Below are 20,989 nucleotides of genomic sequence, written 5' to 3'. Positions count from 1 at the left end.
GTATGGAAACTTCTTACACATTTAGAAAATATATTTCAGCTGAGGTTTAGGACAAATATTCCCATTAGCATTGCACAAAATATGCATCTCTGAGTATTGAATAGGAATTTTTAATTTCATACAACACGAGCAGCTTGCAGTAGTATTCAGACACTGCACAGGTACTGAAGCAGAGAAATGGAATTTTAATTATGATTTACGTAGATTGCTTTATTGAGTTATTGCATGAAGCTACTACTTTATTCCTCTAAAACAGGGAGGAATGTAATGTTATAACTTAGCCCTGTCTCAAAGCAATTAAAACAGTCTCTATTAAGCTTAGCCAATGCCTATTAAAATTATTTCAGACATTTGCACTTTGCTGTATTCTTTCTTAATGAGCTTGGAAAAAATTATAAATGATGAGACAATAAATCCATTAAACTGGATCTGTTCACGTGCTACTCTTACTAATTTACTGTATTTTTTTACCTCCAGGCTACTCATATCTTTGCCAGTAAATACCTTTTACTTTTCAGAGCCACTGTGTGTTCAAAGTAACATACACATTCCTGGGAATGCAAAATTAATCTAAGAACTGTATTAACCCAAAGTCTTTTTTTTTTTTTCCTTTTTAAAAGGCAAACCAGGAGATTATTAACATTTGCATTAATATGCAGTGAGTTCTTAGCTCTAACTATAACACTGTTTGTATACTGAGCCATGACAAAAGTAAATTTTTTAATTTAAGCATTGAGCAAGGAAATCCTAAGTGACTTCATTAGAAAGGTGAAATGATGAGAATAGAAAGAAGTCAGAGAACTAAGAGATTCTGTAAGACTTCTAGTAAGCTGAAACATTAATATTAAAATAAATAAGCGGGTTTTATGACAAAATAATAGTTTATGTGAATAAGCACCCCTTAAAAGGGTATGTTATATGGTATGTTATAAATGGTATATTAGTGTGAGAATTTTAAATACAAAGCACCAAATGTTTGCTTTTAATTAGCTGTGTTTTCAGAACTTCATCTGGCACTCAAGTCCCTCAAGGAAATATCTTGTAGAATTTGTTAGACATGATTTTTAAAAGCTATAAGGTGCTGTACTATAAACCTGGTATAGAAGGGAATGCAGTATTGTGGGTGCACACAGCAAACACATCTGGGGCATGTGTTGTTTAATCAGTTCCTTCTTTGGAAATAGTTCTCCATCATTCATCAGCATTATTTACTATTTCTTTTTTCTATTTTTTATAATTTTGCTGAGCCAGGGGGACCAGAGCTGCACGAAGTATCCAAAATGCAGGCTCATCACATATTTAAATAACATTTTTTGTCTCTTCAACACAAGTTGTTGTTATTTTTCTCCTAGTAAAGTAAATTGAATTTCCTGAAAGCAGAGAGTGGGTTGGGAGGTGGTGATACCATCAAACAGCACCTGAAATCCATGTTTCAGATATTGCAAACTGTGAAGTCTGGGAGGGAATTTCATGGTTTCTGCCCCCAGAAAAGTGTTGAACAGGAGTAGTTACTGACTTTAATGGAAAAGAGGAATCCTCTTGATGCCCTCTAACATATTGCTGGGAAGCTGTCTTGGTGCTGAGAGCTTCACTAAAAGCTCAAGGGCTCTCACTGGTTCTTGGCTTCTGACTTGAGAAGTCTGACTGCTGAGATTGAATGTGGACAGAACTCCAGACAGACAGAGGACCTTCTCCTCATGGCTGGAGAACCCACTGACAATGAACTCCTCACTCTGTCAGAAACATCAGAAGGAATGCTAGAAAATTCCCAGTTCTACTTCAATTGAAAAAGAAATCTCTTATTAGAGATTTGATATACTTGTATCCATTTATCATGAAAAATTCAGTTTTTCTGTTCTCTGGCTGCCATTATTTTTAAGAAAGAAGGATTAGGTTGCATAAACAAACAAATAAAACCAATCAAATAAACCCCAACCCTGTCTTTTGCTGAAATAAAGTGTTTTCTCTCTGTATCCTTAGAACTTGCTCTCCAAGATGACAAAATGTTTTTTGAAAATATTCACTCTATGTTTAAAAGCACTGGATAAGTAAACAGTGGGATCCTAGGGAATTAGTGAGGGCATTAAAAAAAACCCCAACAAAACCAGAGGGCTCTTCTGGGAAGAAAATCTAAAATTTCTATGAGTTATCTACATTAATTCTCTTAACTGAACGTATACAAAACCAGCAAAAACTTTCAGGAAAAATGGACATTGACAAGAATAATGGTAACCTACGGCACCTTCTCTGGGTTTACAGAAATTGGAAACTGTCACTGAATAGGTATGGTTTTCCTTTTACTGTTAGGACTTTGATAATATAAAGACAGACATTTCCAAACCTTGCTTTAGCTTCCTCTTGAGGATTTCCTCACAGTGATACCCAGGTCACTCAGCTACAGATGCACAGCAATCCATAATCAAAATTTGAATTATAGAAGGTCTTTAATGTCAGCCTCATCTTTCAGTTCTCTGGAGAAGGGAATTCTGGAGCTTTATTTCTCCTCCTAGAAACTAGTTGGATTTCTAACTGCTAGAGGAGAGTTCAGGTGGGGCAGCACCTGGTTAGAGAACAGTGAGGAGGAGCCCCCAGGACAAATCTGGGAGGTGGCTGCTCTCATGGGTCCGTGACACCAAAATGCAGGCAGCAAACTGAATCCCAAATCTGGAGCTTTTATATCCTCGTGGTAAGAAAAGTTTGCAAGGCAGGGAATGACCCTGGAAACATCCAAATTCTGTAACCAATCTCTTCTTTTTCAGAAGGGTGTCAGGATTTAAACTTTGGGCATGCTAGAGATGCAGCTGACCAAAGTGCTGGGAGATTTAGGAATTTTAAAATCCTACAGATGCTGATCCCTCTTGGCTGTGTTTTAAAGACCAAACAAATGGAGCACCTGCTAGTGCTTGTGCTTTTTGCCAGAACAGTAGAGAGAATGTCTGTGCCCATCCAGAACTAAAAATCTCACTTCAGAGAATCCAGCTCTTGAAACCAGTCAGAGCAGAATTCATGCATAATAGAAAGGCATCTCTCAGAGATACAGAAGAGGGGTCTTAGAGAAGAAGTGGAGATCTAAATGTGTCATCTAAAAGCAACAGAGCAAAATTTTTCAGCTCAGCTGAGCAGACAAGAGTAGCAGAGACAAAAGCTCTTTTGTAACCACATCAGATAAATGCAGAGGACAGAGTGTGCACTTTTGTGAACAGCACTGGATAAAACATTCTTATTCTCTTATTCTGACACCTATTCTGGCAGAGGATGTGAATACACTGGAGAGACTACAGCTGGAACACAGTGTCCAGTTCTGGGCTCTCCAGTTTAAGAGAGACAGGGACATACTGGGCAGGTGGAACAAAAGCCCAGGAAGGAGGGTGTGGAGCATCTCCCATACTGGAAGGGGCTGAGAGCTGAGATTGGTTCAACTGGAGATGGAAAGGCTTAAGGGGATCTGCTCAGTGGTGCCCAGGGACAGGGCAAGGGCCAACTGGCACAAACTGAAATATGGGAAATTCCACTTACACCAAAATAAACAAGTATTATAGTGTGATGGGGGTTTTTGAGTCACTGCACTTGATGATATTGAAAATCTGATGGGATATAGTGCTGAGCAGACTGGTTTAGCTGACTAGACAGAGGAGGTGATCTCCAGAGGTCCCTGCAGACCTCAGTTGTTCTCTGGTTCTTGGATAACCTGGTCCCTTGGACAGAAGTTGAACTCATATAAATTTAGACCAAAAGTAAAATTTTTGTTGAAGAGAATTAAATGTTAAATATTTGCCAAGGGTCAAATTTGTCAGACAAATTCTATGGCTGTGAAGATTTTACACCAGTAGCTCAATTTTTTTGCAAAAAGTGGTGTTTAGTTTAAACACAGATGTTGGACTTTTTTAATGCGAGTCAAAACCTTTCAAGGCTTCTCAGCTGGGTAGGGTTGAATACTGTCACCTCAAGATTTAAAATATCTTTTTAGAAATAATTATATTCCTGGTGCTCTATTTGAAATTTAATTTTAAAATTATATAAATATTTGCATCTAAAATTATATAGGCTGTCTCTGCCAGGGTGACACAAATTAATCTGGTTAATTAAACTTTAACGTATGTTTTTGGACATATGCATGTAATAAAATCTTCCTTATACAATGGTCTTAAAGCCAGGGGTAGAGATTGTTAAACCTGCAGAAAATGCTGTCATGGCTCCTAGAATAAAACCAGTGTTTCATTTAAAATTATCAACATAGGTTTTTTACTAGAAAGCTCTAACTCTGGGACATCTCTAGCAAGTTCTTTGAAAATCATCTTTGTCTGCAGATGTGTCCCTTACCAAGAAGAAACTTTTAGATTGTGGACTGCTTTTTATTTAGGGCAATTATTAAGCAATGGTTGACAAATACAATTGTGGAGCTGATGAATGCATCATAGATACATGAAGGAGAGTTGGGATTTACACTTTAATTGCATTTTAATTTTTGTTTCTAATTGCTTTTTCTAAAATAAACCAGCCAATTTAGAAAATACATGGTTCCCTGGGGGTTTTCTGTGGGGTATTTTTTGTTTGTTTTGTGGATGGTTTTCTGTTCAGTTGGTTTTACTTTATTTTGAGTTTTAACTGAGAACAAAGCAGTTACTTCTCTGACCTTATCCAAGTGAATCTGTGTTCAAAGTGTTTTAATACAGCAGGGATTTAATTCTCTCTAGAAGATAATTAATGTGCTCCTCTTCAGCAAAATCTGCTTTACTTTTAACTCTTTTTTTCCTAGTTCAGCTGCATATCTGCCAGCTTTCTATCATCCAAACCCACAGACCTTGATGTGATCAACAGTCTCTTCTAATTTCCTTAGCAGACAATTGTTATTTTCCTGATTCAAGATTAATTCCTTATGTTTGGAGCTGGACTGCACTTTTAGGTGACCATTTCTCTAGTGACTGTCAAATTTATCCAGTTAGCTCTGTTTCCTGCTTTACTTTATACAGCATCTCTCTTAAGCTGCATTTTCTCTCTTCCCCCATGATTCTTTCTAACAACTGAGCTTGCAGCCTCCTGTTGCTGTCCCTGAGACAGGGCAGTGACCAGCTGGCAGATTGCCCTCTCTAAGCTGTTATCATGTCATATTGCATCATCTTTCTTGTTCACAATTGGTAGCTCAGCTGCAGAGAAAGACACAGGACTAAAAGAGATTAAAGTAGAATCAAGAACAGTGCTTCAAGTTCTACACAGATAGGATGGGGAGCAGAGCAGCAATACATCACCTTCTGTAAGGTGACTGTAGCACACATAGGAAAACATCTTGGCATCAAAAGTAACCTCTGCCAGCTGACTTAGGAAGAGGAAAGAGCTGGTGACTGGAAGGATAATTGAGGGGAAAAGAGATTCTTGGAGTTGCCTGAATGTGTTTGTGTCTTGATTTTATTGACTTCAAAGATGTGATGCAAGTGCTGTTATTAATCCATAATGTGATTGGAATGAGCTATTTTGCCTTTTAAATTTCATCTCAGAGATGCTCATTGCTGCCTTGCTCCACACTGAAGTTTTCTGTGTGTGTGCTGAGTGTGATTAAAGGGAGCACCAGAGCCAGGTAGAGATACGGGAAGCCTTGAGTGGGATCAGGTGGAGCCTGGCTCTCCACAAGTAATGACTTCTTGCTTTGCTGTGTGGGAAGTCACTGTCACCACAACACTGTCATTCCTCCTCCCCTGGAAGTAAAAAAGGGATTTGCCAAGTCCATGGGTGGAGTGCTGTCTAGCTGGGAACTGCTTTGTCCACCTGGTAGTTAAAGTGTAGTTACATATGTAGGACGTTACTATTGCATCAATGCCTTAAAACTTGAGTAGCTCATCTGCATTTTTGAGCTGTTGCTGCTTTGTTTTCAAATTTGTCTAAACATTGCCTTCAAGCGTATAGCTGGTCAGCCACACAAGTATTTTGACTATGTTTTTAAGTAGGTGCTTTTTAATTCATGCATGAAAAAATGTAATTTACTACTCCACAGCTCTCAGCTGCCCTGGAATTAGTAGAGCCTGTATTGGCTTGTGACTACTGAAACCAAAATTGTCTTGTTTTCCTGACCCCCTTCCCCATAAAAAAGATTGACATGGCAGAGTAATAGAAAGTGAATTGCATTAGGGTTTAGTATTAAAGATAAACAACACAAGTGAAGCTGAAAGCATATGGCATTCCTTGCCTTCTATGCCAGCTGATGAGCAATACATTTTGTATTATGATCCACTTTGGAGGCTCTAAACCATTAAAACCTTGTTGCTTTGTTTTGCATGCTTGGAAGTTGCCAGTTAAACCAACTGGAGTAGCCTAATTTAGCTGATTGTGTGACTGATGTGTCAGAGCTCTGGCTTGGAATTTTCTAAGCTGGAAGTGAAAAATTGGACAAAGTGAATGGAACGGAACTGAGTAGAGCAGATTGTATACCAGAACAGTGCCTTAAAGATGTAACACTGAAGATGGAACTGAAACATTATTTATGAAAAACATATAAAGGCAATAGAGAAAAAACAATGAGTAATTCTTACATTCAGGTAATGCATCCAAGAGCTCACAAAAATTGGCATTTCCTTATGGTTACCAAATGTAACTATTCAATGTATCATAACATTTCTTTTTAGCAGTTGAACTATTAACTTTAGTACATCTCAAACAAGATAACTTCAGATAGCTGTAGCCCTCCATCCAGTTACTCTGCTTCAAGATTTGTGCTAAGATCAAGTGTAATAAACAAAGCCTTTGAAATATCTGCAGTGATTGCACTGGAAGGGCTGCACTTGCTTGAAACAATGGTGTAAAGCAGGCAAAATAACTCAGTTGGTACAACAACAGAAAGAAATGTTGCTCTAAGATCTTACTGAAAAAATAATTAGTGTTCCTGCTTGAAAGTTTCTTATTTCACCCCTATCTAGATAGTATGATTTGTTCTTCTTGTAGCTACCACTCTTATCTGGCATAGTGATGATATGAAAAGACTGACCTGGAGATTGCTGCTTATCACTGAGAAGGAAAGTTTCTATGGTTTGAATGTGTTTGGGGAGAAAGATCTGTAGCATGCATTCACCATTGGTTTGTATTTTAAAGTTTAAAACTTTAAAATATGATCAGGCAGAAACTCCTCTTAAACATTCAGGTATTGGTTCTACTTTTTAATGAAGTGTTTGTAAAACACAGTTTCTTAAAGGTCAGAGAAATGGTAGCTGAAACCACACCTTTCTTTTGATTGAATTTATTGGAAATATTTGATCACTTTGGCAATAAAATAAAACCAACCTCCTTGTGGGGCATCATTTATGTATTTCCATTTATGTCGTTCCTACTTTGCATCTTCCAGAGATACAGATCCATTTTGAGAGGTCTGGCATAGTGTGAGACAGTTTGTTCCTGTTTATTTGTGACTTGAAAGAGGAGAAAAGGCAGTACCTCTTTGCATATTTTCTTTCAACTTTCCTGTGATTAAATGTGTGAAGTCAGTGAGTGAGAGTCTGATAGAAGGCTCAGCTCTTTGCTGCTCTGCAATTGCTGTGGAACTGATGGAGGGGGTGGCCTCAACAAAGCAGAATGGCTCCTAGGCAAAGTTTTGTAGCAGTAGCAGCAGAGGTTCTGGAGAGGCCAGAGGGATGAAAAAGAATCAGCAAGACTTCTGGAAGGCAGGAGAGATGTGCTGGGGTGGTCCCCTGGCTGGAAGCCTTGTTTGCATCTCCTCTTCTTTGTGTCCTCACATCAGTCCAGCTCATCTCATCTCATCTCCTCAAGGGTCTGGTACCTCTTTGGTGACTTTTCATATTGGGTTGGAGGCAAAATGTGGTGCTGGTTTGAGACTGAGCCTTTAATGAGTCCCTCACAGCAGTTGCTGTGCTCTTTTACAGGTGTGGGATTTTTAGCTCCATGTGACCCTCCTGAGGCTCTCCTCAAGCCTCATGCCTCTGTAGTAACTCCCTAAGAACAGAGATTGTTCTTTTAGTTGTGTTACTCTTATTTTTTAAGCTCATTAGAGCAAACTAAATAAGCATACTGATATTTATCATACATATGAAAATGCCCAAAGTCTTTCAATATCTCTCATCAGTCACTTAAAAAAGTGGAATATGTTTTTCTGTTTCCAAATTCACTGAACCTAGAGAAAACAGAGGTGTTTCTTTTTGTCCCCAAAAGAATAAAGCAAGTGGCAGCATAAAGGTCATTCACATAAACGTTTTTGCTTCTCAGAAATTTCTAAGTGACAAGGGTTTTGGGTGAAAACAGTTATAAATAGTGTCAAAGTAGAAAAACTGTTGTTCACCAACAGAAACTTTTCTGTCTCGCTCAGCATCTTTCTGAATAAATCTTATGTAGAAAGTTGAGTAGCAGAACAAATTGGTACATTAGTGTTCAGTTTGCATGTCTGTCTAAATTCAATTTCTTAATAAAACTCAGTTATTGATTATTACATTTCTAATTTGCCTCAAGGCTCTTCTGTGCAATTACGGCAAAGAAACAAAACATAAAACATTTTTCCTGTGGAGAATTATTCAAAAAATGAAAACAGAACATAAAACTGAGTCAGATTTGTGTTATCCAGCTTTAAATCTAACAGAGAGCCTTAGCAAGTAGAAGTTTTAGGGAAGTTAAAGCATTTGGACAGCTACACTGAAGTATAAAAATGTAAATGTGTGCACTAAAAGTAAAAGCTAACATGGATTTGGCACAGGAGGCTGCCACGTTGTAACTCAAGTGCATTGCTTTTCATTCCAAAAAAACACAAACTTGGAAAAGATGTAAGTTTGGATTTGAATCCATTTTATACTGCTTAAGTCTCTCTCTGGATGTTGAGTTAAGAACTACCTTAATATTCTGGTTGTGGTGCTTCATAAGAGTATTTATCCAATGGAAATTTATTTAGTTAATCACAAGGTATATTTTTCCCTGTCTATTTTTATATGTATTTTAATATTCAAAGCAGTAGTCCTCAGAAATAAGCATTGAAATGCTTACTGGCTTAGAGATATCCTGAAATAAAATGCAGTCCTCAGTGTTTTTCTGATCACTCACCAAAAGGTGCCAATTTAATTATGCAGGCAGTTGCTTCTGGAGAAGATTTAAAAAAAAGAAAAAGCATGAATTGCACCACTCTGGACAAACAGGTCCTCAGCTTCCTGCACTGTGAAACCATTGAGACATTGAACATTTGACTCACCTAAGAGATTCTATGTATTTACTTGCCTGTTTTTTTTAATATATTAAAAAAAAAAAAAAAGGAAAAAAAAAAAGAAAAAATAAAAAACAGGCAGGTCTTCAGAATATTTAATCCTCCTGGTGGTTACAATATTCAAATGGAATTGGTGAAAATTTTTTTTTTTTACTGCAGCTTTTGCTGAACAGAGCAAACAAAGTCTGAAATCTAGAATTAATGAAAAGGGAATTTAGGTTGCTTTTCAAAAATAATAGAGCAGTTCACAAAGGAGCCTGAGAAACTATCCCTCAGGTACCAAACTCGAGGCCTAGGGAGTGGGAGGGTGAAGTTTCGAGTCCCAGCTATGGGTAGTCAGACATCATTTGATTCTTACATAAATCATTTTGGACTTGGGTTTCTCTGAAAAAATCATTAGACCTCAGTGTCAAAGCATTGCCCCATAAGCAGGTCTAAATTAGGCTGCCACAACTCCCCCTTAGTCTCATCCTAGGGCTGGACTGCTCAAAATAAGAGAAAAGGAGAAAGAATTCCTCTGCTTGGCTTGGTCTAAAGCCATAAGTGCATTCAGTTACAAATTTTAGCTCTAAGTTTTCAAAAGGGAATATCTTGAATATCTCCTTGAATACCTCTCTTGAATATCTCCCTTGAGTAAATTTAGGAAAAGATGAAGTGGGTTTTTTGTGGTATGAACTATTACTTTTTTGCAGTGCAAAATGTACTTTTGGGGGAGATGGGTCAGATTCCAAGTTACATCAGTGAAAAATTAGTAATTTTCTGGAAGCTGTAATTAAAAGTCTGGAAGTTGGGATGTTTTTCTTCTTTTTTTTACCATTCTTTGTTAACTCAGGTCTCAGCCAGTAACTGCTTCAGGGCTCATCCTGCAGCAGAGCTGAAGTGTAGGGTATTTACTTCAATGTATTTGTAAATATGTTGATGGGTGGATGGGTGGAGAGAAAACACAATATTCCTCCACTTGATGTTCTCCCTTTTACCTGGGTCTGGATTTTTGTTTCTTCTATGAGAGTCTAATTTTATTTAAGGGATAATTTAAGACAAAGATGACTGTGTATAGAAGCAAAGCATGTTAATTGGAAAAGGAGAAAAAAATCAGCTTCAGGTAGTTTAAAATAATTGGAAAGGTAGCGTTGTTTAGGAAACATTCTTCCAAGAGTTTCATGTCTAATAACTCTAAAATCAGTCATTAAATGCAATAAAAGGTCTGGGAATTATTTCAAAATGAATTATGAATGAAGTGAGAATTAAAAAATAAGTAATAATATTTGGTCAGGAAATCTTAAAAAAGCTTTTATATGTAATGATTTGTCTTGCCTCAATTACATAAAAATATAAATCATACAAATTAGTGTGTAATTAAGTGCAAAATAATTGCTTTCTAAATTTCATTGAAGAGACCTGGCAAGCAAAATGGCAATTAAAAGCAGTTTTCACATTAAAAAAAAAAAAAAAAGGCATCATAGCCTATAAACACTGGATTTTTTATTCCTAGACTTGAAAACCAGGTAGACAGAGTAATGATTTGTCCTACAGTAACCAAAATGGGACTTAAAATTATAAATTTATGTGCTTTAACATCAACATAAAACTGAGAGAAATCACAATATCACTGTGAAGTACAGACCAGGCAACTGCATTATTTTGCTGTCTTGCTTAATTATTTCCCAACAAATAACTATACCTTAGTTCTGCCTTTAAATTATAGTCTTCTAGTTCTGTTTTCCTGCATTTTTCCCATGTTCTCACCCCCTCTTGTACCTTTGTATATATTTATTTCCTTCAGAATCAAAAATATCATAATCAGTTGTTTGTTTTCTTTCTTCTTCTTTTGTTCAAGGTTATTTCAGAGCTAGGGATCCTAGACCAATTATTTGAATTCCATCCTAATGAGAAAGAGCAGCCTTTTTTTGGACCAATGACTTTCAAACCCAAACACATTTCTGAAATTACTTCTTGCCAGTTTTCAGAATTCAATATTTTACGTCCATTAGAGGTGCTCCTGCTGAACTTAAGCCACCACATGAAGCATGAGTGGCAGTTTCCTTAGGAGATAATAATTATTATAGTAATTTCACATAATTTATTAGGTTGGAAAAAACAGAGCAAAAATGAAGTGTAAAGCAAGATTTAGTCTTTTCTCATTGGGGATGTCTTTTTCTCTTTCTTTTCTCCAGCAGGAATGTGTTGGGGGTTTTATCACATCATTTGAGAGCTGAGGAATGCAACACTGAAAATTCCAGAGGATCATATTGGGGTAAGTGCAACTTTTAACTCTCTTACCATTATTTTTACCACTTACAAGTGAAAAGGCCTGGTGAATACAAATGAGGAAACTGATCCTCCTTCAGGTTCCACCCTGAAAAAGATTTTTTGTCTCAATTCATGGTATAATGATCTTTTACACCTGTGTTCAGCTATAAAGGCTGCTACTTTCAATGCTGCATGATGTCAATTTTTTTTTTCATGATCCAGTTTCTTTGGGACTGGTATAAGCTTTTGCCTTGAGAACAATGAAGGGTTTTATTCTTGTTGAGCCTGATGACTCCTATTGATTTGGTGTCCTCTAGAAATCTCTTCAGAGGAAAATGCTCTCCTTCCAGAGGTAGATTAACTGTTTGACCTTTAAGCACCACAAGAAAATCAGCTGTCTTTTAAATCCAAAAATGCCACCCAGTAATAAAAAGGACTTCTTAATGTGTTGGGGAAAAAGCTGAAGTTTTTCTTAGGATTGTTGCTCCAGCTTCACTCTATATTCTGCAGCTTGCCTCCTGGCAGATTGTTTCATTATCCAGCCGTATCATTAATCTTTTTTATTATCACCTTGAAAATAAACAAACAATGATTTGGCTGTGTTTGACACAAGTAGTGCATTTTAATTTTGTAGGCCTGTATTACTGACTTTAAAAAACCCTGCAACATCTCAGCTTGAATTACTGACAAAGATGAAAATGCTATTTGGAAGTGGGGAAAGGGATTCTGGTTTGCATATTAAGCAATGGGACTGATTTTTATCTCTTCCATGTGGAGTTTGGCATTAACAGGGAAAGTTGAAATTAATTAATTTGAGAAATAATAACTTGCAGATCATTTTTGCTTGCATGAAAATAGTTATTCTGTTCTGTGGGCCATGATGAAAGCAAGTCTCTTTAAAGCATAATCCTGATTCATATGGTGGGCTTAATTTCTGTAATAATAATTAAAAATTCAGTTGGTTTGGTATTCTACCTCTGTGGCTTATTTCTTTATTTTACAGCTTCTCAACTGTAAAACACACTCACACTTTATTTGAGTGTGGCAGTTAAAGATGATGGATTGATTCACTCTTAATGCTTTTTAGACAGAATTTTCTTAATTCTAGAAGGTGGAAAAATGGTGAGATGGCAATTTATTGGTGTTTATTTCTGCTAGTGTTATGATTTGAAACTAATAGAATAAGTGAATGCTTATAAAGAGAATAATTGAGAACTGTTCTGCTGATCTTGTAATGAAAGCCATGGCCACTGGAATAAAGTTTTCCTCACTGTCATTCAGAGCTAAGGAAGACATTAAAGACCTGGGAAAAAAAACCCCAAAACAGCACAAAACCCAGCACACCAATCTGTGTGTTACAGACATGGAAATGGTTGGTCAGTCTTCAGAGATTTGAGAAGTATAATAATGATGCAACTGAATAGAATTAAAGAGTAAAGTTTATTTAGGAAGTCTTTAGGGAAAATCTAAATACACAGATCTGTTCTTTATTCAGCTTTTCAGTTTTTCTTTATTCTCTCTTTTTTTTTTCTGTGAGAAAAGTCGTCCTAGATTACTCTATGATATGTGCAAGTAAGAAGAAACAGATTTGATGTAGTTATGTGCAAAACAGTAGTAACCAGGATTATGCAAGAAATAACAGGTACTGCAAAAGTTTGTAAGTTTGACTGTTCTTTAATTTGGGGTTTTGAAACACTGCTGTTTGGCCAACTTGGCCTACATTCATTACTAGCAAGGTGATGAGAAATCAATACTACCATAATTTATAACAACTTCAAGGCTACTTATTTAGAATTTTTTTTTTTTTTCATAGCAGACACGTTTTTTCTTCTTTTTGACTAAACACAAAGTACTTAGGGAAAAGCATATATGTGTAATAAATGTATTTATTTAGAACAGGCTTTCTTAAAATCCCATCCTGTTTTCAGCCCTGCTCAATTATGATTCCTAAAGAAAAGAGGTTCTGGAGCTGAGATTTCTGTGAGAGCTTGGGGCATCATATTTTCTTGCTCTTCCTTGGAATTGATCCAAAGCCAATTCTGTTTAATCTGCCTGCTGCTGCTCTGGAAGTGACATCTGTTCAAATTTACACTCTTTATCATGGCTGACATGTTGTTTGTGTGTCTGTTTACCCCAGCTTGTTCCAACTGCCTCTCGCAGATAATTTGTGATTTTTTTTTTTTTTTTCCCTTCAATTTATCACAGGTTGCTAGGCATTGAATTGCTGCATATGGAGCTTGCTGTTATTTTTTATTTCTTGTTCTCAGCTTTGCAATTATGTTTTGAAGAACAAATGAGGAGTCTTGATGCAACATGTGTATTGAGAAATATACTGAGGAAGGGTAGATGAGAAGTGAATGGGTGCTTGGGATGTGGCACAGAGGAAATATGATAACTTGGTAAGGAATCCAGTCAAGTGTGGGCTCTGATAGTTATGCATCTCCTTGGTAAAATAAATATTTCTTTGGAAACAACTACAAAAATACTCTTAGGCCAAACAAATAAATCCAGACTATATTTTTCCAGTGTAAGGTTCATATTACTTTATATAAAATGCATTTACTGTAGGAATTCAGAGATAATGAATTTGATATTAAAAATTATGAGATGGCCTTTGTAGTGTTATTCAAAAATATTCAGTCTGAATACTTGAATATTCCTTGAAGTTTTGGCTAAATTCAGGCTCACATTTCCAGATTTTCCCTAGGGTTTTCCAGTAATGAAATTACTGTTTAAAATCAAAATCAAATATGAGCTTCTCAGTTAGAGTGAACCCAGGAGTGAGATTTAAGACAAATGATATGAGGTTTGCAAGAAAGATGACAAAAGGTGTAAATTTCATGAACTTGAGGACAAGTATCTGTGTGGAACAACACAATTTCACAACAATATTCCTAGCTACCATATGTGCTGAGAAATAACCCTGAGACAATCTTAAATTTAATAATTGTGGGCCACTGCAGCATGAGTGAGCTAATGGAATGGGGAATATGGGAAAGGAGGAGCGTTGCCCCCTGACTCCATAAGGTCACAAAACAAAAAAAATGTTGCTATTTGCTATGTTAGGCACTTAAGGATGTAAAGTGCTCAAAGATACAAAAAGAATTTAAATTGAAATCTGATATAATTTTGACATATCAGAGAATAAAAATTAATATAATAAAATCAAATTTCTCAAATATTTTAAACATGTAATTAAAATATCTAGCAATATTCATCTATGTTCCTTTATTGATCTTTGGTGCTATAGAACAGATACAGAAGCATTTCCCACATCTTACACCAGTAAACTCCCCACCTGGGTTATTCTTTTTTTGGGTTTTATTCGGATTTGTTTACGTGTGCATAACCAGGGCAACTAAAAGCTGCAATATGATTTAATATTTTACATAGATGCTGGTTGACAACTAATTACTTGTAAATAAGTTTGAGAAAAGAAATTGCCATCTTTGCGGCAGAGAAATCATCTTGTTTCTCCCACCCTATCCTACAGCCCTAGAATTTCTGTCTTAATGTAAAAAATGGGATCTAAATTATTTTTTAAAAGTAGGAAATAGTCACATAGAGTCTGAGAGCAACTCTGCTCAGCACATCAAGCAGAGCATCAGCAGTGCACGGAGCTGAGTGACCGCGGGCACAGGCAGGGCTCTGCCCACACTGCCCCCCCCATGGATTCCCTTCCTTTTTGGAACAGAAATTTGTATTGATCCCAACCCCTGCTTCTGCAACCTGTGCCCAGGGCTGACTTGCTAACAAAGCTGAGCTGACACCTTTGATCCAAACCTGCACAGCTGCATCATCCATCTGCAGAGTCTGTCTTGCTTCTGCTGGATGGCAAAAGAGGAGTTGAAAGGGTGAAAATAGACTGCATCCTGTTCTTGGCATCCTGATCTCTGCCTTACAGGCTGGGGGAGCTGGGTCTTTTCAGCTTGGAGAAGAGGAGAGTGAAGGGTGACCTCAGTAATGTTTATAAATACACAAAGAGAGAGAGCCAGGAGGATGATGCCCCAGCCTCTTGTCAGTTATCCCAAATGATAGGACAAGAGGCAACGGATATGAGCTTGAGCATAGGAGGTTCCATTTAAATATTTTTACTGTGACAGTAAAATAATTTTTTTTAGGATAACAGAGCACTGAACCAGGCTGCCCAGAGGGGTTGTGGAGTCTCCTTCTCTGGAGACATTCAAAACCCTCCTGGATGTGTTCCTGTGTCACCTCCTGTAGGTGACCCTGCTCTGGCAGGGGGCTGGACTCAATCTTTCAAGGTCCCTTCTCATTTTCTATGATTCTGTGATTCTTTCCATCACTTCTGTTCATCCATCTGCAGACTTAAAGCAGTGCTCACTGTGTCACAGAGGAAACAATTTGTGTTTTCTAAATCACTTCATAGGTTTCAAGCTTTGTTTCATGATGTGCACAGAAATTCTGGTTCCTTCATGGCTGGATTCTTGCCTTTATTTCTGTGTAGTAGTTGCTGTCTGCTAGTGCAGACTGAGAACATCTTTCAGATGTGTTGAGTAAAGTATCTGTTGGCCATAATTTCTGTGGTTCTTTTTCTCTGTTAGTAAATTTTCCATACTTAGCCCTGCTACCAAGAAAGTCCCCACAATCCTCAGGATGATGTCTTGCAAAATTCTTAAGAAACTGCAAGAAGGATGTCGCTGCAATACAGAGGTGTTAAGGTTTTGTGATTTGCTTCCACTGGAGTTTCTCTAATGGAGAACACAGAGGAGAGCTTCTGTTTCCAAGAGAAATTAAATGTAGGGAACACAGATGTCTTTCCATAGTCATCTTAAAGCATTTTGTGCCCAATGTGCTGACCCAAATTCAGGCATGCACTACAAAATACTGCATACCATGTCCTAGAAATCAGAAAGTCATCAGGTAAAATTAAAAATGGACAGTCAAACTACATAAAAACAGGAATAAAAATTCTATGTGTTCTTCTTAGATTGTTATTTTCCCATTGATATGAGAGGTTTTTTTAATTGTTGGTACTGCAAATCCATGACTGCTTTGCTCGTGGTAACGTGGCCTCAGAACCTCAGAATCACTTGAGATAAGGTCAACATTTGTGTTTCTTTTCATCTATCCACATATGGTACATTTTTATCATATGCTGATGATCATGATAGTTCTGTTGGTTCCACATGCCATCCCTTGAAAGCTCCACCACGTTTTTGTGTTACCTAACGTTGAGGTATTTGATTTTTTCCCCCTTTTTTGATATATTTAATTTGCCATATTGTATTCTGCATTCTGTTGAGTGCTCAGCAGAGGATGGATTTAAAATCCTTACAGGAACAGTATAGAGGAGCTAATGAAATTGATGTTTACACAGTCTGAGTATTTGATGGATTTTACAATGTGAAAATTTAGTCTTTCATAAATGGGATTTGAAGAACTTTGTGAACAGTTCTTTTTGTGAAAGCCAAGGTTGTATTTATCCCCCACTGTTCTATTTACATTTCCAAAACACTAACAGAACAAAATAATATGATTGTGGTTATTATAGTTGATTGGAAAATATCCAGCCTTGCCCTGGGCTGTTTTAATAGAAGCCACTGAATAAGATGCAGCTAAGATTGCTGTTTGACTTCTGTTGGTATTTAGCTATGACCTGGAGTTTATTTCATTGGCCATTTTATTTATTAGATATCTACAAAGGGAGGTATGTTCAGACTAGGGATTCAAAGCAGTATTCCTGGTTTTGATCCCAGTAACTGAGAAGATAGATGATATTAGAGGTCTCTCTAAGAATGTAATCATAGCATGACCTCCTTTCAGAAGCTAGATGGATGGTAGCAGAGAAGTTTTTTGTTGAAACTTGGGTTTAATAGCTCAAATATAAAGGTTTCTGTTTGCAATAACTACTTCAAGTCAACACAAGTAACATACAAATCACCACCAGTGAACCAATCAAGCTGAAGTGGAAACAGAGACCAGATACACTTCCCTTTTGTAGTATATTATTTTTTTGTTTTGTTTTTTTTAAATTACTAAAATTACTTTACAGCTTACCTGACAGGTTACCTAGAAACAATACTGAATGACCAGTTTTATGAAATAAGTGGAGTTTTTAGGCTATGTCAAGTAGAGAAATATACAGACATCTATTTTCTCTGTTGCTTCAAAAACCTGCTGCCTGAACACTTAATGAAATCCTGTTTTAACAATATATGGATTTAATCAGTTTCCCTTTGTGGATGGCAGGGGCTTGTCCTGTGTCTGCAAGTTAAATTCCTTCATTATTATTCTTACTGCTGTTATTTTCCTGGTATGGAGTGCAGCTTAGGAAGACAGAATGAGCAAGTAGATCCATTGTAAGGTAGAAAAGAAAGCTGAATACCAAACAGATGTATATATATGTAATCACATTGATTACTGTACTCATTTCTGCTCCTCCTTTTGCTATATGTTGTCCTTTATATGACAAGGAGACCCATATTAGTCTTTATTTTAATCTGACTCTCAGAATAGGCTGAATATATTCATATAGATACAATTGTACAGCATGGGATGGGTAGATTTTTATCCTATGTAATTACAGCACATTCATATTATAATTTCTCTCTAACTAATTAAAGGGAAATTCTTCCTATCAGATCTTCCAGATGAGCTGCTTGTGGAATACAAGCAGGAGATGATATCTTCTTTTTTTTTGCTTTTGCAGTGGTGAAAAAGAATTTGTCCTGTTTTTTTCACGTTGTTTGAGAGAGAATTCTGGGATGTATTGCTATCAGAACTGATGTGGGGCCAAGGAGCTTGTAGGAAAATACTACAAGTTTACATAGTGAAGCTTCCCCCCTACCCTGCCATATTATAGCTGTGGAACTGCTTCTTTGAGTCATTACGTTATCATCTTCTCTCTGAAAAACAAAACCCCCCAATTATGTAGTAAATTTACCACCAGTGGACACGTAAAATAAATATATTTGAAGCAGTCACTTATTTGAAGTGATCACTTCTCTTGTTTTACAGAGGTACCCACTGCTTTCACCTCTGCAGAGAGGGGTAATTAGCTGGAGTCCCCCACTTAGAGAAAATGGGGCTTTATTATTTTGTCTTGCCATGTTTGTAGCATTAAAAAGTAAGCTGTTAGCATAAAGGGAATGAAAATATCTCACATAAAATCCGATGAGCTCCTGTCACCAGCACTCCAGGAACAGCAAGAGATTCCCCTTGGCCTCAAGCAAGCTGCTTTGCTGCAAGCCTGCCTTCCAAAGGCTTGGCTGAGCAGCCAGAGGGAGCCAGGCTCAGTTAGCCATTAATGACAAATGCTCTGAGGAAGAACCATAAAACTACTTTGCCAACTTGAAGAGGAGCTCAGTCCTCTCCTTTGCTGTGCTGCAACTGTTCAGTAATGCAGCTCAGTACAGCAGAGTGGAAGAAATGAATGCTGCAGTTGCTGACAGCACGGCCTGGCTCATGATACCAATCGCAGCAAATGACTCTTCATGGCCTGGGCCTCAGAATATTTCTGTGTGGAACTGCTCAAGCTGATGCAGGCTGGTGTGCCAGCTTAATTACTTAGTTGGTTAATGAGCTTTCTCTTTTTCAGTCTTTTTTTTTTTTTTTTCTTTCTCTTTTCCTGTTCCGAAATAATTGTTGTGATTTACCATTGCTGTCATTAATGGCATAGAATATTTATTCTGAAGTATTCTGAGGGTGAACAAACTGAGCCTATTAGCTATGTACAAGCTGATGGCTTGGAAATTTGCTTTCATGGTTTCCTAGTTGCAATTTCCTGGTTAAGCAAAGGACTTGAGACATGGAATACTGTTATTGGCCATGATGGGGCAAAGGCCAGGTGTCTTAAGGTGGTTGGAAATGAGTCTTCTGAATGTAGAGAAACATAACAGCTTATAGTGCTCTCCCCAGATGAGTTTGAAACGAAATCTTATTATTTTTTTCTGGCTGAAATATATGTGAATAAATTTACTATATATTAGCTATATGCTAATATGACCCAAGCAAACCATAATAGCAGCTGATGGCTCTAAGTTTAACAGATGTATGAAAAAACACATTTAATTCTTTTTCTTCTAAATTGTCATCACCAAGATGACATACTGCAACCTCAAATTCCACCTACAAATCCAAATATTTCATCTCACACTTCATAGAGATCCATACCAGATTCTTCCTTCTTCAAGACAGCAAGAGTTGCAAATGAAACTATTGCCAGTCTACAGTTCAAGCACTGACAGCTGTGAGAATGTATCAAACTAAATTTTCAGTTATCAATCAATGTTTGTACTTTTTGAAACCTTCTTCCTCAAACTTAACACTTTTCATTTAAGTGGAAAGTGAAATTTACTAAGTGTTCCTCTCACTATAGTAAATAACATTTCAATTTTTTTATTTGGTTGGTGTTTTGGTTTTTTTTAATTGTTATAATTGGGAATAATGTAAATAAATTTATTTTATATAAGGACCTTCTAATAGAAGGTCAAAATATGAGAAATAGCAGCTGTATTTCCAGGCAAAACAGAGCCAGATTGTATTATCTCACATACACTTAGTTGAGGATATTTTCAGTGACCACAGGATGTAAACTGCCTGGGTAAGGCACTATTAGTTTCCACTGCTTCATTTTTACAGTATGTTTAGCTTTTTGAGATTAAAGGTAGGCTTTTCCATCCTTCTGTCATATCTTCCTAAGCAGAGAGGAAATTGGAGCAGACAACTTCAATAACTTAACACACAGTAAGGAAGCTTAGCAGAGTCAGAATATAAAAAAGCAATCGAAAATTCAGCACCTTAAGTGCCCGGAGCTTGAAAATTACTAAGATATTATAACTTAATATCTCTTGGGAATCACATTTTGGACTAAAAATAAAGGAGGAAATACAGCTCAAGATTTGTGATAAAGTCTATTGCTCTTGGAGGACAGTCTGTTACTTATTCATTACAACACAGCCTGCATACAACTGAAAGTACACCAGCACTTCTGAAAAATTGAGCATTTTGTTTGTGGCAGTTTAGATCAATAATTACAGGATATTTTTTTCTTGCTATTAATTTTTTTCTTATTTCCTTTCTAAGCCCCAATAATGAATATATAATATGTATATATGTATATGTAAAAAGAAAGAAGAAAAAGAGACACTTGCCTGAGTGAGAAATGAAATTTAAATAGTAACTGAAAAAATTAATAGCTGCTCAATGTTTGGCTTTTTGTTGGTTTTCTTCCTTTTTTATTTTTTCTTTCTTTTGTCTTTTGCTGGGTTTTTTTGCTTGTTTGTTGGTTGGTTGGGTTTTTTTTTGTTCATTTGTTTGGCTTTTGATTGTCTTTCTATCCAAAGTTAGAGCCAGCTCTGATGTCACCCAAGCTGGGTGCCTAAGTAAAGAAGTCACAGATTTGGGGAATCCTTTCAGGGTGACCTGGTCCAACACCTCAGGCTGGCCTGGATCAAAGAGGATTTCTACAGAGCTAGAAAAGGTATTTTCAACTACTGCTAAACTTAGAAAAAAAAACAACCACAGGTCTTGTAGAGGAACTGAGAATACTCACAGATTGATGGTAAATTTATGAACTGTTCCAATCAAAAGAGG

The sequence above is a fragment of the Heliangelus exortis genome, chromosome 14, assembly GCF_036169615.1.
Source record: "Heliangelus exortis chromosome 14, bHelExo1.hap1, whole genome shotgun sequence".
Lineage (NCBI taxonomy): Eukaryota > Metazoa > Chordata > Aves > Apodiformes > Trochilidae > Heliangelus > Heliangelus exortis.
The sequence above is the reverse complement of the archived record's forward strand: the minus strand, read 5'-3'. Positions refer to the sequence as shown.